General features: G+C 40.1%; 1 protein-coding gene and 1 non-coding gene across 7 annotated transcripts in view; both read left to right on the plus strand.

Annotated features, from left to right (window-relative positions):
- Positions 1-19,609, plus strand: part of RAPGEF4 (Rap guanine nucleotide exchange factor 4) — a 187,350-nt gene that overhangs the window by 68,542 nt on the left and 99,199 nt on the right. The window contains exon 1 of one of the 6 annotated variants that reach the window (XM_007671241.4): positions 1,099-1,196. The exons of the other annotated variants lie outside the window; for them this stretch is intronic. The gene's annotated coding sequence lies outside the window, so the exon portion shown is untranslated. Of the gene's footprint in view, positions 1-1,098; positions 1,197-19,609 lie in introns of those variants that run through there. 6 annotated transcript variants of the gene reach the window in all.
- LOC114814426 lies at positions 16,662-16,796 on the plus strand. The gene has a single exon (XR_003762224.1). It is a non-coding gene; the product is annotated as a small nucleolar RNA SNORA7 (small nucleolar RNA).

Raw genomic sequence — 19,609 nt, forward strand, 5'->3', positions numbered from 1 at the left:
TTATATTTTATCGTACTTTCCCAAGTACCTAGTTGAATACTCTGCACAAAATACACACTCAATAAATACCTTTGATTAATCACTAAAATTCCCACTGAAAGAGGGCTTTGTCCCATTTTGGACCTCCTTCAAGGTTAAGCCCCCCAAAGTCATATAAGGCTGGAAATCGTCCTTTTCACTGTGAATACTTTCAAAACTTTATAATTTTGGTAGAATTGAAGCTATTGAACTTTAGGGCAGCCTCTGATGTAGAAAAAATTGAATTCTGGAACTTGTATTTTGGAAACATTGTTAGAGAAACAGACTTTATTCTTTGTTCTTTTAGATTTCTACCTGTAATTGCTGTCTGTGAAATACCCAGCATGATTTTTCTCCTCCTCTCTAAGTACTTGCAGTAAATCAAAATCAACTATGGTGCAATGTTTATGCATTCCCATAAAGTGAGGGAGAGTGGGGAAGGAAGAGGGAGGGAGGGTGAAAGGAAAATAAACTGTCTCTAGGGGACAGAGCTTAGGAGTGGCACTGGGGACCTTGATCTCAAAGCATGGATTTTCACTCTTCTGTGACTGAATGTCTAGTGTTTAATTGGTAGTCTCTCAAAGGATTTATGAACAGTGCAGAAACATTTTGAAAATACCAAGGACTTAATAGCATAGCTCATAGGATGGGGCTCGATCATTTGAGTAGAAACTTGATCCCAGAAATTTTTCTTCTCCCTTGGATCAGACACATCAGCACTGGCAATAATACAATTTTGCATGATGTTCTGGTGCTTGGGAGTTCTGTAATACTGGGCCATCCTTTTGGAGAATAGCCACCCAGTTTAATTTCATGGATAACTTTCTGATTTTTAAAAATGCCACAATATTTAAGCCTTTCATTTTATTTTCTTCATTTTCATTTTCATTTTCTTAAGCTGCCATACACCATTTGGATTTACTGTAGGATTTGGATAAGAGAAGTCAGTAACACTGCAGGCTCCAAAAATGACCGCTGCTGTTTCAGTAACAGATCCAAAAGTAAATATTGTCAGTGGGTTGGTCAATAAGTGTTCATTGAGTGCCCTCAGGGTACACAGCACTCTTATAAGTGTGCCGGTGAGCTTCATTTCAGTTGTGGAATTTTTTGGATAACTGTGAACAGTAAATGAAAGCACAGCAGACTGTGGACTCGTATGCCCAAGAAGACAGCCTAGGGTAAGCCTATTTGTCTTTGTATCTGATTTCACTCAACATTCATTGCCTTACCTTATAGGTGATGATTTAGGCTTATTAGGATCATATTTAGTGGCTTGTGTAACTCATTAAAGTTGTAGGGTGTTTCGGGAATGGGAGTGTTTGTGGATGTGCCGATTTCAAACGGAATTCACCGCTTGAATTTGTCTCTTTAATTTGTAACTTACTGCTCTGATCTCCTGAAGGTTATGTGTGCTTTTATTCACCAGCATAATTTTAAAGAACAAAAGAATATCTGGCCAGCAGGGTGGCTGCTGCATTTAGTACAGAGCTACGCTTTAGTCGACGCTCAGTAAATACCACTGATTGTCATCCAAGTGTTTGCAAATCTTTTTTATCCCAAAACTGTTTGGAAGCACAAGGAGCATTCCTCTCCCCTCACCATGAACTAAGCCCATGAAAGTCGGGGAGGGGTTTTTTGAGGTTTTTTTTTAAACTTCATTTTATTCTTTATGGCATTTGGTAAAGGCTTACTATGTGCCAGCCATTGTTCTAAATGGTAGGGTAGATACAAACTAATCAGCTTGGACACAGTCTGGGTCCCATATGGGGCTCACAGTCTAGAGGGGGAGAAGTAAAATGGATTTGTCTTCAGATCTGATTTTGTGGGAGTATTCAAAGATGATGCTCCAACTTTGGTCACTTTTCCTGCCATTATCACACCAGCAGTGGGGTGAAAGCTTAAGCTGACTATGAGGGAAATGGCTTTCATAAGACATCCACACTTTGTCATTCAGGTCATTTAAGCCTATCACCCTTTTTTTTGACTGTAGTCAGTGACTCTATTGGTAATTCTCTAAGTGCCAGTTAACCAACTAAGCCACAGTCGAAATGTTAAGCAACCGAAAGCCCTACAGTAACATCTTTAGCGAACAAGGGCTTAATTATGGAAAAAATAATAAAATAAATAGAATTAAATGATGGATTTTGCTTAATGGATGGGGACAAATTCAAAATTGAAGAAAACCAGATTCATTGCATTTTCATCTTTTCTCTTTAAATTGACTCAGAAAACTTACTCCACATATACTGAGAATGAGGCCTTAAAAACCTTCTATAGAGAGAAAAATGAATGTGAAAATAGCTTATCTTTAAGCACCTCTGTAGGCATGCTTGGCACTGTCTTAAAGAAGTTAGACTCATAGAGCTGAAGTGGCTCAAAGTGGCTTTCTGACCAAGTCCCCTGTTTCCAGGGTAATGAGTGACTTAAACTCTCTAGGCTGCTCAGTCTTTTTTCACAGATCTCTAGGATTAAGGATGCCAAATTATCCATGGGGCCCAACCAGTGTTTCATCCCTCTGATGAAGTCAAAAAACTTCATGTCCAACCAACCAGACTCTTGCTTCAATGTTAAACCCATTTCCTCTGTAGATGTGAATAGTTCTCATATCTCCTCTTTGTGGTGAAATCAGTCCTGAGGTGCAGAGCCTGGGTCATAGCTTTGGAATTCTAAAATTCCTCTTGACTCAATAGTTAAGAGGCTTAGGTAAGGTGACCAGTTTCAGGCGGCCCTAGGTGGAATGAGGGAGGAGCCACAAAGCAGTAAGTCTTGATCTATTCAGCTTATTTTCTGCCATGTTGTGAGATTATACAAAGGAAAAAACTGTCAGAACACACATCTGATTCCCTGGGAAATTCTTCCAACTCAGCTACTCCAAAGTCTGAGACAGTCATCTAAAAATGCCTTATGCTGATGACTGCTGTAGAGAGGCACATGCATAATGAAGAAATGCATTTGATTATGAATATTTTCCTAGGTGCCATGGTCTGACAGTAAACCTGAAATAAACCAAAGTTATGTGGCAGCCTGCACTAGGGAAACCCTACTCATAACCTCAGCCTTTCATTGGTGGCACAGAGTGAATGCTGTCACTGAATTCTACTCCCTAGGTAATACCATCTCCATCTCCAATGAAGCACAGGCAGAGTAGAAAACCAAAAAAGCCAGCATGTTCTTTGGTAGATTATATTAATGCCTATATTTATATTGTCTGTCTCTCCCTCTAGACTGTAAACTCATTCTAGCCAGAGAATAGACCTACCAACTCTTATACTTAGTACAGTGCCCTGCACACTGTAAGTGTCAATAAATACCACTGATGATATTGATGAGATTGGCAGACTCTGAAAGTGATGGAACATCTAGATTGAAACCAAGCTGAAGGTCTTACAGGATAATTGTGGTGTCCAGCCTTCTGTTTGGCTGAGACTGGGCCTATCTAAGAAAGAGTATCCAGTTTATTTAGTTCCTTCCAACACATCACCTATTAGCTTAATTATTATCACACAGGATTACCAACAATGAAGTCCCAAAATATAAACAGTTTACCAGCATCAAAGCAATACTCAATTCACCTGAGTTTTGCTGTATTGGACCCTTGAGGAGATTAGAAGCCCAAGGAACAGCTGTACTGTGTGCCGAAATGGGGCAACAGAAGCAGGAAAGTGACTATTGAAAGTTTCAGTGATATCTTGACTTACCATCACAAGCAGTCAGAAACTGCTAGGCCAGTCAACCCGATGTGGTAATCAGAAGGGGGGTTGGTCTTCCGAGATAGTGGCTTCAGAAATATTGGGGCATCATTATGCAATATGCCAGCATTTCAAGTGGCAGAGCATCAGTAGAGTAAAAGAGAATATTTTCTCATACACAGAGTTGGCATGCATATTCTTGCAGCCACACCCATGAACATGGGTTTTGCCATCAGGGGACCCAGTCTTTGAAATGTAGGCCAACTGACAATGGTTTGTGAAGAGGGTGCAGATTTATAACCCAGCACCTAGAGCTCAGTGCTGTATCTGAGGCAGCTGTGTCTGTAGGAAACTGAGGGTGATTCAGCTCTTCTCAGACACCCCACTAAACCATGGGAAGGCAAAGTTAAGAGCTACAAACAAGTGCCTACTCTCTCCTCAGGTTGTGATGGCAGCAGTAGTCTTTCTTTCCACTTCTTTGGTGCTGTATTAGTATAGATCTTTGTCTTCAGCATTAAGTAATCTATGGGCAATTCAGACTGACTGGAACACATTTATTGAATGCCAGTTACTTTCGGTACATCAATTATATACAATTGATTGTTGTAATATGCCACTAGCTCAGGCTGGCTAAGCTGGTACTTTAATTGAAGATGTTACCTCTGAGTGCGCATTGTAAATCATCGACTATAAAGTTCAATAGCTTTTTCAGAATGAGTACAGCGTGTCTGAATGTACAGTCAATGCAGTGAAACAGGGAGAAGGCGCTAGTCATTGAACAAAATCAGATACCGCTGATTCTTGAGTTCCGGTTTCAAACTTCACTTTGCCTTGAGCAGCCATATGTCAGTTTCCCCCCAAATCTGTAATACTGGCTATTTCTTGATTTAGATTTAGGTGCTCCCTGCTATGGCATTGTCCAGTAACCCTAAGGCTCTTCATCCTCAGCACACGTTTTCTACCCGACCAAAGCCTGTCCACACGTGCCAACCTTGCCTCTCAAGAGGGTGGGGCAAGGGAGAAGTGTTCTGTGAATGAGAGCCAATCCCTGCAGCCTTTTTTGTTTGGTTCCGCTTTGCCTCGAGGAATATCCAACATTGAATGTGCACTGACTTCCTTCTTAGATCCAGAGTGGACTGCTCCCCAGTTTGCCCTGCCTTAATCACTGGGGAAGCTTGTGTCCCCCCCAGGAGCAGTGTGAGAGGTGGAATGACTTTTCTATGGGCAAGATGTTGAGATTTAAAGAAATGCTTGATGTATTCCAATATCCTCTTATCCTCTTATGGCCTCCAGAATTGTTGCTCTAGTTCCCGGTTCAGCTAGGGGCTTTTGGCAACTTCTTTCTGATCTGCATTGTCTCTAACCTCAGCTTTTAGGAATTCACAGCAGGTTTATAGATCCATTAATGTGAATTACTGTGGCTGTCCTCTCCTTGATGGGAATTGCACTTTAAATGAATTAATTCTTTATCCCAGTGATAAGTGCTTTGTGTAGGTGATACTCTGTAATGGTCCATTGTGCTTTGGAGGATAGGAACTGGTACTCCAGAGAATTGTGTTTGTTACTGGGAAGGTTAAGAAATGTTCCATGTTGAAGAGCAGTCCTCTGATTGATATCCCACGTGGGTACCTGACTGGAGAGAGGGGTACAGTTTGGGCCATCCGGTGCTGTAAGTCATCAAGAGGAAGAAGATGTTTCAGAAGGTGACAGAGGTAGCGGAAAGAATAAATAAGATGCAGCATGACCTAAAGGAAAGAATTCAGGCCTGGGAGTCAGAGGATCTGAATTCTAATTCCGACTCTGCTACTTGCCTGCTGTGTGACCTAGGGCAAAAGTCACTTTATTTCTCTATTCCTCAGTTACTTAATCTGTAAAATGGCAATAAAATGAGCCAATCAATTATATTTATTGAGCACTTATGTGCGGAGCACTGTACTAAGCAAGGAAGAGTATAATGCAACAGAGTTGGTAGACTTGTTCCTTGCTCACAAGGAGCTTACAGTCTAGAAGGGGAGACAGACATTAAAATAAATTATGCACATGTAAATAAGTGTCCTGGTGCCGAAGATGGGGGCAAACATCAAGTGCTTAAAGGGTACAAATGGGGGTAAAAATATCACCCCTCCCACTTAGACCATAAGCCTCAAAAGGGACAGGAACTGTTTCCAAATCTGCTTATATTTTACCAACCCTAGTACATGGTGCAGTGCTTGGTGCACCTAACAAATACCATTTAATCATCATTATTATATTTAATAGAGGAATGTGATGAACAAGAGGATTCAGGAATCCTTTCTCCAAATCTCATGCACTTGCCATCCTAACATGGCAAGGCTGTAGGTTACTGTGGACTTCCTTCCCTCTCAAAAAAAAATATTAGATTGTAAAATATAGATTATTCTTGGGTTCCTGGCTGTTTTTTTCTTCATAAACAAGAAAGGGTTAGAGTTATATTGGCTCTTTCTCAAGGCATTTAAAAAACCAGAGGTGGGTGTAATAGAAGGTTGCTTTTCAGGTTTTGATAGGAGCCAGTGGTTTCAACAAGGTGATTGTGAAGAGGAGGGTTACTTTATATACTTAGGGGAAAAAATAAAGTGGCATGAGCCACTTTTTCCTACTTCTTCTGCATGTTTATAAATGGTAGTCTGTGGGGGAGAAATGGGAGAGCTTTTTTTTAGATATTTTATCCCATAAAGATAGCTTCCTTTCTAATGGGATCCCAAATTTGTATCGGGAGGATATGGCTTAACCTCAAAGTTAATGAAAACTTCTGTTCTCAGAATCCTGTGGGTAGGTTTTCTGGCACAAATGTGTTAGTTACCTCATCTGTAAAATGGGGATTAAGACTGTGAGCCCCACGTGGGACAACCTGATTCCCCTGTGCCTACCGCAGCGCTTAGAACAGTGATCTGCACATAGTAAGCGCTTAACAAATACCAACATTATTATTATTATTCAAGAGCAAGATCACTGCAGCAGTAATAGAAAGCAGCGGAGGTGCAGCAGCAGATACTGTGTATCAGAAAGAATAGAGAAATAAGTTGCTTGAGCTTCTTGCCATCTCGTTCCTTTTATTCATATTTTCATCTCATTGCCTTCTGTTTTAATTTGAGCTTTGCTATATTTCTGAAATATATCCAACTGTATATGTGCTCTCATGACCCAGACATGCATATCTATTTTTGCATCGTATTTAAGCGCTTACTATGTGGCAGGCACCATTCTAAGCCCTGGGGTAGATACCACATAATCAGTTTGGTTACAGTCTATGTCCCATGTGTGGTTCACAATCTTAACCCCCATTTTACAGATGAAGTAGCTGAAGCACAAAGTGAATTTACTTGTCCAAGGTCATGCAGCAAACAAGTGCCAGAGCTGGGATTAGAACCCATTTCTTTCGGACTCCCAGGCCCATCCTCTGTTCACTAGGTCACACTTTAAAGATTTCTTTCCGATATTTGTTTTTCCCCAGATTCTAAATTTCAGAAGGGCCAATAACTCATGAAGTTTATGTAGTCCAGAGAATCAATCGATGAATCAGTCAATTGTATTCGTGTGCTTATTGTGTGCAGGACACTGTATTAAGCTCTTGGGAGAGTACAGGACAACAATATAGAAGACACATTCCCTGCCTACAATGACTTTACAATCTAGACAAATCTAGAATCTCAGCTGTTCCACCTACTCAGGTGAAGGTGCCTGTTATGAAAGCTAGCCCAAGCTGACTCACTTAGTAACACCCTAAATTTGCCAGTGATATGATATTCAAATTTTAATTCATATCCTTTCAAAAGGAAGTGCAATTATTTCATAGAAAACATTGAGCCTACTACTTATCCAATAGAAGGTTCTCTTTGTTCCTTCTTTGTTCCTTTGTTTTGCTTATTGGAAGATGTGTATAGATTCAGCTTTGGGGTTTCAACTGTGGGCTTGGTATACTTCCTCTCTCTTTCTTCCTCCTCCCAGGGAGATCCAAGTATCACTGTCTAAGTAAAGAAGGCTAGTGGCTTGTGGGGCAATTGGAGCCTGTATCTATTTGTTCAGGACTTGTGGTTTTCATGGGATTTAGATTGCTTGTTAGTGTTTTGGAAAAAAATGGTGGTGGGGCAGGGGAGGAGAAATAATTTGGTTTTCACTTCATGAATTGATATGTTGCTTTTTTCAAATTAATGGAAGACTTAATCAGGCAGGTACAGAGCAGATTTACCACTCCTTGTCTCCATGAATCTTTCTGTTTAGGTGAAAGCCCTGCCAGTCTTCCACTAAATCCCAGACTTTGTGCCTAGGAAATTTAATCAGGATCATAAATAACTGACCGAGGGGTGTCTTTGCCACATTATTCTCCTGCCTACCTCGCCTTCCATTACTGACCAGATTCCAACAAGGATTCCAGAGACCTTGTTCTATTAATTCTGAAGGGCAAAGGAGAAAGAGAAGAGCCTGCAGTTGAGAAGTGGAAATCCCAGTGTAACGGGGTCCAGAGGACTCTAGGCCTTTAAAATCCTTAGATTCAGCAGAGCGTCACCTTGGACTTGTTAATTCACATCATATATAACTCTTCCATTGCCAAGAGGTTGAAGACATTGACGTCAAGTATGGAGTGAGCTTTTGCATGGTCAGGGAGCTAGACTAAAGACAGTTGCATTTGGAAAGAACCAAGGAAAATGATAATGCCCTGCATTTAGAAGAATTAATGTGGGCCGAGTAATACCTCCTAAGGTCATTCAGGATTGGACCCATATCCTAGGACTGAGTTGGAATGGAATGGCCAGGGAGCAGATGTTTGCCAAGGGAGTGAAAAAGTACAGAAAAAAGAGAAAGGTGTCCAGAATAGAGCCCTAGGGAACACCCACAGTTAGTGGGTAGGAGATAGAGGAAGAACCAATGTTTAATACAGTGCCTGGCAACTCTTAGTACAGTGCCTGACCCATACCAAATGCTAAACAGATACTATTATTATTAATAATAATAATAATAATAAAAGTAATAGCTAAAGAGATCCAGAAGAAGAGCTAGCTAGAAATGTAGAGCAAATCAGTAAAAACAATGCTAGATAGAAACAATATTTAGCACTGGGGATTTCATGAGGCCTGGAATGATTGGTGAAGGCTATGCAGAAGAGTCAGTGGTGGGAGAGAATAAGAGTTAACAAATATAATCTACCATATGGATGAAGCAGGTCAGATACTAACACTCCAGCTGCTTCTAAATCTGCCAGCCTCCTAAAAACATAACTAATGGGGAGAAACATTTAGCCCTGGCATTTCACCCAAATATCTCATCTCTTCTTGGAATGGGAAACATTTTTAATATGCTTATATGGTACTTTTGGCCTTAAATGCAATAAAGCTATTCTTCTCTTTTATGTAATTGTGATGAGTGTAACCATTTCAGAGACCTCTGGATTTTTTCATGTAAGTTCCTGTTTTACATTTTCCCAAAAGGTAACGGGTACATTCCTTTGAGCATATGTTACTGGAGTATAATTTTGCTCAAATTCAATTTTATAACTGATGCAGAGCTTCCCTGTGCATTCAAATACATCTTGATATTTATCTTCAGCATTTATACTACCCTTGACTTAGTTTATCCCTTGCAATTGCATCATCACCAAGGTTCATATTTTCCACCTGTATAATTGGATAATGCAGCCTTGCTAAGAGCCACTTGGCCCTTTGCCCAGTTGCTAGAAACTCTCTTTCTGGGCAAGTTGCAAAGAATGTTGGTTGACTTGATATCTTTTGCTATGTTTATGCCTCCTTACAGGCATGATTTGATGTTGGGAGAAGGAGGAGGACTAATTAAAGAAGAAAGTGAGGGGACTGGTAAATATTGCTCCTTATTTGCAAGCTTAAAGTAGTCAGCTAACCTCCCACATAGTTTTCGCATGGTAGATGAAGTTTGAGATTTGATAAAGTGGAGATTTTCTTATACTCTCCCACTTCTTCTGTAAACATTGGGCCTTTCTTTGCTGCAGGGCAACCTGGCTGGCTGAGCCACAAGTTTCAATTTATAGCTCTCAAATGAATATCTTGTGTGAAAAAAGAATGTACTCCTTGGCTTTGCACTCTACTGCTCTGGCAGTCATCCTCCTGCATAGTAATAAAGTTTCTAAGACAAACCTTGTTTCCTTTAAAACAGATTTCATTTGCTGACAGATTAAATGATGCTCTCTAGCCAAAAAAAACCACACAAAACCAAACCAGGCAGAGTCTGGTCCTTGTTCATTAAACGACTTGTAGTTAGGACTGTCCCATACTAAATAATTTGTTTTCCATAGAGATCCATTGACTTCTGCTCAACCTTGTGGTGCACGCAGAGCATAGGCTTTGACATTATGTCAAATCCTTAACAGGGTATGTCTTTGTACATATATGCAACTCTTCTCTAAGCAACCTGTGCTGGTAACTTGGTTTGTATATCCACTTCAACTGTCACTTTTGTTCACGAAAGGAAAGCACGTTAATGTAAAAAATGGATGGGTACTCTAGTAAATTGGAATCTAGACATAAAGACCATTGATGGATTGATTGAATTTCTCATGTTGATCAATCAATCATATTTATTGAGTGCTTACTGTGTAAAGAACACTGTACTAAGTACGTGGGAGAGTACAACAGAACAATATAATAGACACTTTTCCTTCCCACAGTGAACTTACAGTCTTGAGATAGCAATATGTTGATTTGTCCAAGGATTTTAATAGTTATCAACCTTACTTAATAGGTATTAGCCTTATTTTTGTTCCATCACCTTAGGAGAAGATTATTTATGAACACAATATGTCTACGATTAAATCCACTAACTTCTTGAAATGTCCCATTGTTGGACAATATACTTGGTTGCAGAAAGAAGATACAACTGGATGTGAATTGTTCTGTACAGTTTCAAACTTCTGATGCCATACTCCACAGTCACCAGAGAGTAGCAACTTAAGAAGACAGGGTCCTGTTTTATTCCTAAATAATTGATTTTAAAATATTAAGAGAAGAGAAGTTCATATAGAGAGTCTAGAGTAACTTCAAAGCTTTTGCTTTTGTCCATCCCATTCATGATATCAGACCCATTATTTTCCTTCCAAAAGTCAGCAGTGACATTTGCAAATGATTTTAGGAAAGAAAGTGGGATTTTGAAGAATGAAAGCAAAGGGTGGGATTGGAATTTTTCAAGTCTCATTTTGATCTTCATCATTTGGCCTCAGAAAAAAAATCTTCCTTTGGAGAAAGTGTTTATTAACCCAACAATGCCTCAGCTGTTTTAACTAAAGAAACAATGCTTTGATTGTCTTTAGTCTGTTTGCCTTTTAGAGATCTCTAATTAATTTTTAGGAGGCAGGCAGTGGTCTCAATAGCAGTTCTACTTTTGTAAGTGTGGGGCCTAAAGGAAGGGACATCACAGCACAGAGATATAAAGCATAGGTTTGGTTGCCAGAGCAAAATTTTAAACTAAGATCTTAAAGTAAACTCTGAAATACTCCCACCAAAACCATGTGGACAGAGTAATTCAGGAGAGAACCGTAATAAGTCAGTAAATCAATGGTATTTATTGAGTGCTTGCTGTGTGCAGAGAGCACTGTACTATGCATATGGGAGAGTACAATACAAAAGAGTTGTTAGACAAGTTCCCTGCCCGCAAGGAGCTTACAGTCTAGAGGGGAAATTAAGCAGCATGGCTCAGTGGAAAGAGCACAGGCTTGGGAGCCAGAGGTCATGGGTTCAAATCCCAGCTCTGCCACTTGTCAGCTGGGTGACTGTGGGCAAGTCACTTAACTTCTCTGTGCCTCAGTTCCCTCATCTGTAAAATAGGGATTAAAACTGTGAACCCCACGGGGGTCAACCTGATTACCCTGTATCTACCCCAGCACTTAGAACAGTGCTCTGCACATAGTAAATGCTTAACAAATACCAACATTATTATTATTATTAATACCAGTCGGGTTTAAGAATGAGGATTTGGCATCAAACAATATGGGGCATATATCTGGGTAGAGCTTCATCTTCCTCTTTCCAGCTGCCAACTCTTGCTCCTGCTACCTGGAAATCCTTTCCCTTTCACATCTGGCAGACCCCACCACTCTTTCCCTTCTTCAAGACCCTTCTGAAGTCACGTCTCCTCCAGGAGGCCCTCTCTGATTAATTTCTAATTTCTGTATTTTATATGCCCAAGTATCATTTCTACTTGTCTGTGCCACCTAAGCTCTTTTGTACTAAACAGTCTCCTGTAGTTCTGAAGTACATATTTTTTTTTAACTCTCCTTCTTCCCCCTATCTGTAATTGAACTTCTGTCTCCCCAACTAGATTGTAAACTCCTTGAGAGCAGAGATCTTGTCTGCTAATTCTAAATATTGTCTCCCAAGCATTTAGTACAGTACTTTGCGTACAGTACAGTATGTGCTCAATAAATCGTACTGATTGGTTAGTTGCATTGCAGAGCAGTTGTAACTGGGGCAAGCCATCAAACTATATAAATTCTATTCCTGTAATAGTGATATTATGGGGAGGTGGTTATAATCAGGATATGTTTATGTCTGTTACTTGTCTCTCTGATCCTTTCTTGGCTGTCTCTTCATTTGTCTCTCATTTTGTAAATCATTGTGTTTGTCTCCCTTATCTGCCTCTGTCCAACTCTCCCTCTTTCCTTTTCCTACCTTCTCTTCCCCATTCTTACACTACTTTCCCTCCACCATGGGAGTTGTTCTTACTGTCACTGTTTGCACAAAACAACAACAAATCCTCAAAAGAGCCTTCTATTTACTAATGGCATTCATTTACGTTCTATTTAATAATCATATGTTATATTGTTAATTATTCAGAAATAATTCATTACTAATTTGCAGCTTTTCAAAGTGTAGCCTGTGTGTATGGTTGTCTAACCACATATGTGACCCATCCAGAGGAATTAGTTTGATGTGCCTATCAAACATTGCTAACGGATGTGCTCGCTCCCCATTTCAGTACCCATAAGATGTCCATTGACAGTCAGCCTGTCAGACATTAAAGTTTTCTGGTACATTTCCCACTGTTTTTGTTTGTTGGTTGGTTTTTGTCAGTTCTGTGTGTTTGCCTGTGTATTGCAGGTTTCTCTCTCCTCTTTCCCTTTTTTTGACAGTTTCTTCAGAGCCTAGATTTGGATTTTGCTGTTCACATCTTTTTCCCTATTTCACTGCAGTGACATCTGCTAATCGTGAAATTCCAGGCCGATATTAAGCTGAATGACCCATGGTGGAAAAGTGAGGCTGATTGTAAGGAACAAAGGACCAAATTCATTCCAAGTTATTCCTGTTGGGTAGGATCAGAAACAGATGGCGTGTACTCAATGGAAGCTGCATGTGCAAATGAAAGGTGGGGGTGGGGAAAGCAGACTGGGGGACTTCAGACTGAACTAATAAATAAAATATTGCAGTTGTAAAGAACAGGTATCTCATTTACTAGAAGAGAAAATAGATGATTTTTCAAAGACAGAGAAAGGACATCAAAAAACCTGAAAAAAAAATGTAATTACAATAAGACTTTATCCAAAGAGTTGGAGTGAATTGACAAATTTAAGTTTTCCCATGTTAAAATATATCTGGAAAACTAACAGTGGGAAGAAATGGAAAGACTCATCTGAATCTGGCCAATTGGAATTTAGAACCTTTTCTGGGGGAATGGGAGGATCTAATGTGATCTAACCTAACAAGAACTAAATACTTAAAAAGCCCTATCCCTCCAGAAAAGTCAGTTCCACTTTGTGGAATTACACTGTTTAACATAGATATAATTACTAGTGTGGGAAAAAAAACAGCAGGGAAATTTGAGATACTACTACTATCATTATTATCCCAAATTTGAACAACTCAATTTAACCACTAAAAGGTGTGTAACTTTTGGTCATGCCCCATATTCTCTCTCTCGGGCAAAATTTGTATTAACATATCTCATAGGTAACTGTTGGAGAATTCTATCCTGGGAGTCCACGGGTCTGGCACCATGGTGAGTAAGCCTAGAGCAGAGTAAGGAATTGTGCCTCTTTAAGCCAAATAATGAACTGGGATTTTGGGAACTCTTTACAAAAATCAATCAGTAGGTAGTGTTGATTGGGGATCTACTGTGTGCAAAACACAGTACTAAATACTTGAGAGATTACAATAGACTCTGCCCTCAAGGAGCATGCAATCTAGTGGGTGAGATAGGCACTAAGACAAATAGAAGGTAGATAAATTAGTGCCAAGTTGTAAGGTATGTAAGAGATGTATGTAAATGCTACAGGACCCTGAGAATACTTAAGTGTTTAGGTGGTACAGAAGTGCTGAAGTGGTAGTTACAGGGATATAAACTGGGTAGATTAGAAATAGATCAGGGTAAACCCACTGGAGGGGGTGTGATTCAAGATAGTTTTTGAAGGTGGAGCAAACTGGTTTGTTGGATATGAAAGGGGAGGGAGTTTCAAGTAGGAGGAAGTTGTGCTCAAAATGTTAGAGGCAGGAGAAATGAGACGCAGTGAATAAGCTATTTGAGAGGAATGAAGAGTGTTATCTGGGTGGAAGAAGAAAGTGGATAAATTGCAGAGCAAGGGCTGATTGAGTTCCTTAAAGCCAATGGTGAGGACTTTCTGCTTGATGGGGTGAGTAATGCATACCAATTGAAGGTTTTTGAGGAGCAGAGAGTTGTGCTCAAAAATGATTTTTTTTTTTTGAAAAAATGATATGGGAAACCGAGTGAAGTGTGGACAGGAAAATAGGCAGACTGGAGGCAGGAAGATCAGAGAGGAGATTGACCCAAGAGTTAAGGTGGGTTATGTCAAGTGTCTGGACCTGTTACAAGTGGCCATTTGTATGGCAAGGAACGGACAGATCCTGGACACGTTTAGGAGGGGAAAATGGCAGGTTTTGGAGACAGACTGAATATAGGAATTGAAAGAGGAGGAGTGAAAGGTAATGCCAGAGTTGCAGGTTTCAGAGATTAGGTGCTCTCAACTGTGAAAGGGAAGTTAGGTGAAAGAGAGGATTTGGGATTAGCTATGTTGACGTTGAGGGGCCAGTGGATCAGCCATATAGAGATGTCTTGAAGACAGGAGATGTGAGAGAGCAGGGAGGGTGATCCAAATGCAAAGAGATTTTGGAGTCATATGCAGAGAGGTGGTAGTTCAAACCATGTGAGCGGATGAACTCTTCAGGGAGTGAGCATAGATTTAAAAAGAGAGCAGGATCCAGAACGGGACCTGAACAGGGGCATCCACAGTCTGGGATGGAAGGCAGAGGAGGAGCTGGTGAAATAACTGAGAAGGAAAAACTAGAGGTAAGGGGACCAGAAAAGAACTGTCAAGAAAACCCAAGTTAGATAGTATTTCAAGAGAGAAGAGTGGCCTACATTATCAAATGAAGCCGAGAAGCCAAGGAGATTAAAGACAGAGTAGAGTTCGTTTAATTTGGCAAGGAGATCATCGGTGACCTTTGTGAAAGAGTGGTCTCAGTGGGGAGAAACTGTTATTTGGCTAAACACGTTTAGTTTCTACACCAGTAGCTTAAGTATTGAAATTTTAAGTTTAGAATTTAAATTTAAAATTGCCTCCTAAACATGTTAAAAAAAAATTTGCTTTCAGAGCCTCTTCCAACAGATAAGTCTGTGTGATTGAGAATGGCATCAGCCTTTTTAGTTTTTATGTTAGAATAAGATAAACAGCATCAGTCTTTAAAGAAATGAAGAAAATCCAAGCGGATACTGCCTGATGCTAAATAGCTGTGTGGCCCCGCTTCGTTTCAGTCAAAGAAAGAGGAATTAGTAACTAGTAATTTTGCTTTCAATTCAGCTCAATTTGTCTCAGTTTGAGTTTGTGGAGGCAAGGCTGACGTGAGTGCTTCCTCACTGTTAGCTTCTTGTGGGCAGGGAATGTCCTTGTTTATTGTTGTATTGTTCTTTCCCAAGTGCTTAGTACTGTGCTCTGCACACAGTAAGTGCTTAATAAATTTGATTGAATGAATGAACCTCCAAATCTATGCAATCAGAGGTAGTAATAATAATTGTGGTATTTCTTAAGCACCTACTTTGTGCTAAACGCTCTAGTAAGTGCTGAGGCGGATATGAGATTATCAGGTTGGATACGTTCCCACATGGGGCTCACAGGAGGGAGAATGAATTATTTAATCTCCAATTTACAGAAGAAGAAGCTAAAGGACAGAAAATGTAAATAACTTGAGCAAGGTCAAACACAAGGCAGGAGATAAGAGCCGGAATTAGAACCCAGGTCCCCTGATTTCTATGGTTGTGTTCTTTCCACTAGGTCATGCAAAGATTCTGTCCTTCCCTCATTTCCTCCTTCCTACCCCCTGCATCTTTTTGCCAGCTTGACTGGATTTGGGGGATGGTCATGAGGGTGGTAACAAAGTGCGGCACAGTGATGGGAGGAGAAAAGCCCGAAATACTGTCTCAACCAAGGGGAAATGCTGACTCCAAGAACCCTGGACATGGAGAAAGGGGAGCTCTTAATTCCCCTTTTTTCAGATAAGGCATCATAAATTTTCCATTGTTCTAAATTTAAAATTTTATGTACTTGAAGGGAAAAGAGAAAGAAGAAAAGTTAGTCTTGGATTTTTTTAAATGGTATTTGTTAAAAACTTACTATGTGTCAACCACTGTTCTAAGTCCTGGGGTAGATACAAATTGATCATGTCAGTCACAATCCCTACCCTACATGGAGCTCACAGTCTAAGTAGGAGGGAAAACAGGAATTGAATCCCTGTTCTACAGTTGAGGAAACTGAGACATAGTGAAGTGACTTGCTCAAGATCACACAGCTGTTTCCACCTGACCTTGCTGCTTCTGCACCTCCCAAAAAGTGATTATCTTTCACCTTCACCTTTTTCAACCTGGAGTTCTCAACATTCACCAGAAGAATTTATGCTTGAATTACTGCTCTCTTTTTGTTCACAGAACACAATGCATAACCACTGTTTTATGCACCTCTGTGTGCCAGAGACCCTCTCAGGACCACATCTGGAGAGTTTCCAGTACTCCACCAGTCTCAGCTAAGGGGAGAGGCAAGCAGAGGCATACCCATTCCATTCCTAGCTTGAGCGGTGGCTAGAGAGTGGAAAGCAATCTGCTACAAGTCAAAATTTAGCTGTGCTGGGCAGCAGCCGCATGGGAGAGATTCGAGGGTGGAGACTCAGGTTTACTGTGCGGAAGGAGGCAGTGGTAAACTGCTTCTGTCTTTTTATCAAGAAAGCTCTGTAGATCCATTACCAGAACGATTGCAGATGGAGGAGGGGCGTTCTGGGAGAGACGTGTCCGTGGAGTCGCTGTGGGTCGGAAACGACTTGACGGCATAAGCCAAGACAAGTGTTCCAGGGACTTGCAAGTTCTGGGTGAATTTTCAGTGTTTTCTGGGAGTTCAGGAGCTGCTTGCATTTTTTTCCATCAAAGCTCTTTACCCTCACCTCCTGCAAAACCCAACAATAGAAAAACAAAAAAATTCCAGCATGACCTTATGAAAATCCCATACTCTGCCTCTGTCTCTTTGCACTCCCAAATGGGATAATATTTTGTTGATAGGACATAACCGAATATAATTACACAGGAAAAAAACATTACAGGATTTACTAGAAAATATGTCTTAATACTAGATCAGTTTTTTCCATGTAGCATAGTGGCACATGGAATTGTAGTCTACAGGTTACAAGATGCTATATAATTTGTGCTTAGTTCTCATCACATTTCATATTGTGTTTATTTCTTTGCAGTCAGCCACTTAAAACTATCCGTGTAATCAAAATGATATTTATAGAACTTCAGAAAATGATAACCTATTGGGCTGTACTCTAGATGACAAACCTCACTGTGGGTTAATTCACTCCCCCCACCAAAAAAATACATTTTTTTGTTGTTTGGGTGATTGTGGTGGAAATCAGTTTCTTTTAGAAGAATTGTCTGTTAGAAAGAATAATTTTATATCAGGAGCCCACACTGGGCTTGGCAGAAGATACTGGGAAAAGAGAGAAGCATAATTTTCCTCTTAACAAAGGCCACCTTGTTGGAGATCTAGCTTTGCTGCCTGGAATTTCTAAATATATATCCAAGTGCTCATCAGCTCACTCTTGAGTTTTGTATGCTTGATTTCCTCTTTCTGTTAGAAAAAAACAAACTGGAAAATGTAGGTGTTTCTCTGCATGCCATAGGGACAGAGAAACTTATACTTGTCTTGTACTTTGTTGGAATGAATGTGACCTAGTGTCACAGTATTTATAGTCTTTAGGTTCTCATGTTTACAGTTCATTCAAGAAAACAGGTTGGCATCACCATTTTGTTTCAGGTTTGATTACTGGTGATGAGTTTTTGAAGGCAGTTAACTCTTTTTTTCAGGATCAGCTAGTAGTATTCACTTTCCTACTCTTATGTAGAAGAAACATGATTACTATTAAAGTAAAAAGTAAACATTTTCTTTTTAAGACAGGGTACTTCAATCTAAGTGAGCAGCACCTACAAAAATAGCTTGGAGGTATTGACCCAATGTGCTTACTTTAAAATAGCACCTGCCATTTTGTCCCCTGGTGAGATTTCGGGCTTATAATGCATGCTTCTAGTGCTTATTTAAGTGACTTGACTTTAATGGAAAACCAGTCTACTTTGAACTGATGGTACAGTGAATTACTGTTAGTATTTCATGTTGGTGCCAAAGAACATAATGATATGTGCCATTTTAATCCCATTCTTTTACCCTAAAATTTTTTGTAAGGGAAGACATTTGAACCTTGCATTACCAGGTTGCTTTACAGCCAATGTTTCAACCCCAGCACTTAGAACAGTGTTTGACACGTAGTAAGCACTTTACAAATATCATAGAAAAGGAGGCTTTAGAACTGGAAATGAAGTTTGGAGAGAGGTGATTGGGTAGGGCCCAAAGATATTATTTGCACAGGCTGGTGGACAGCCTTAGAGCACCAATGTCAGTATTTTTTCCATATGCTTATAGTTATCAAAGTGGAAAATAACTACTCATAGTTATCAAAGTTGAGAGTAACTAACCCCATCACTATGGGAGTAAAATAGGCCTTTATGGTAGGTCCATTCCCATTTAATCTATTCTGTACCCCTGTGTTTGAGGACACAAGAAGGAACCTGGAATATTTTTTTTTTAAAACAGGACTTTAACTGCTTATTATGTACAGGCACTGTACTAAGCATTGGGGTAGATACAAGATAATCAGGTTGGACACAGTCCATGTTCCACATGGGCCTCACAATCTTAATCCCTGTTTTACAGATAGGTAATTGAGGCACAGAGAAGTTAAGTGACTTTCCCAAGTTCACACAGCAGACAAGAAGCTTGAGTGTAAATTCAGTTCCAGTACACTGAGAACTCTTCCAATTCAACATACTAGAAGCACTGATGTCTTTGAATTTAGTCATCAATCAAATGCATTTTCTGAACGCCTACTGTGTGCAGAGCACTGTACTTCATTCAATCAATCGTATTTATTGAGTGCTTACTGTGTACAGAGCACCGTACTAAGCTCTTGGAATGTACAATTCGGCATCAGATAGAGACAATCCCTGTCCAACAAGGGGCTCACAGTCTAAAAGGGGGAGGCAGGCAGCAAAACAAAACAAGTAGACAGGCATCAATACCATCAAAATAGGTAAATAGAATCATAGATATATACCCATCATTAATAAAATAGAGTAATAAATAATATATACAAATATACACAAGTGTTGCAGGGAGGGAAAGGGGGTAGAGCAGGGTGAGGGAATAGGGGCATTGGGGAGCGAAGCAGGGGCAGAGGGAAAGGGAGGACTTCGTCTGGGAAGGCCTCTTGGAGGAGATGAGCTCTCAGAAGGGCTTTGAAGGGGGGAAGAGAGTTAGTTTGGTGAATGTGAGGAGGGAGGGGATAGGATTTGTAGACATGGTCTTTGCCTTTAAGGAT

The sequence above is a fragment of the Ornithorhynchus anatinus genome, chromosome 9 (assembly GCF_004115215.2).
Source record: "Ornithorhynchus anatinus isolate Pmale09 chromosome 9, mOrnAna1.pri.v4, whole genome shotgun sequence".
NCBI classification, from domain to species: domain Eukaryota; kingdom Metazoa; phylum Chordata; class Mammalia; order Monotremata; family Ornithorhynchidae; genus Ornithorhynchus; species Ornithorhynchus anatinus.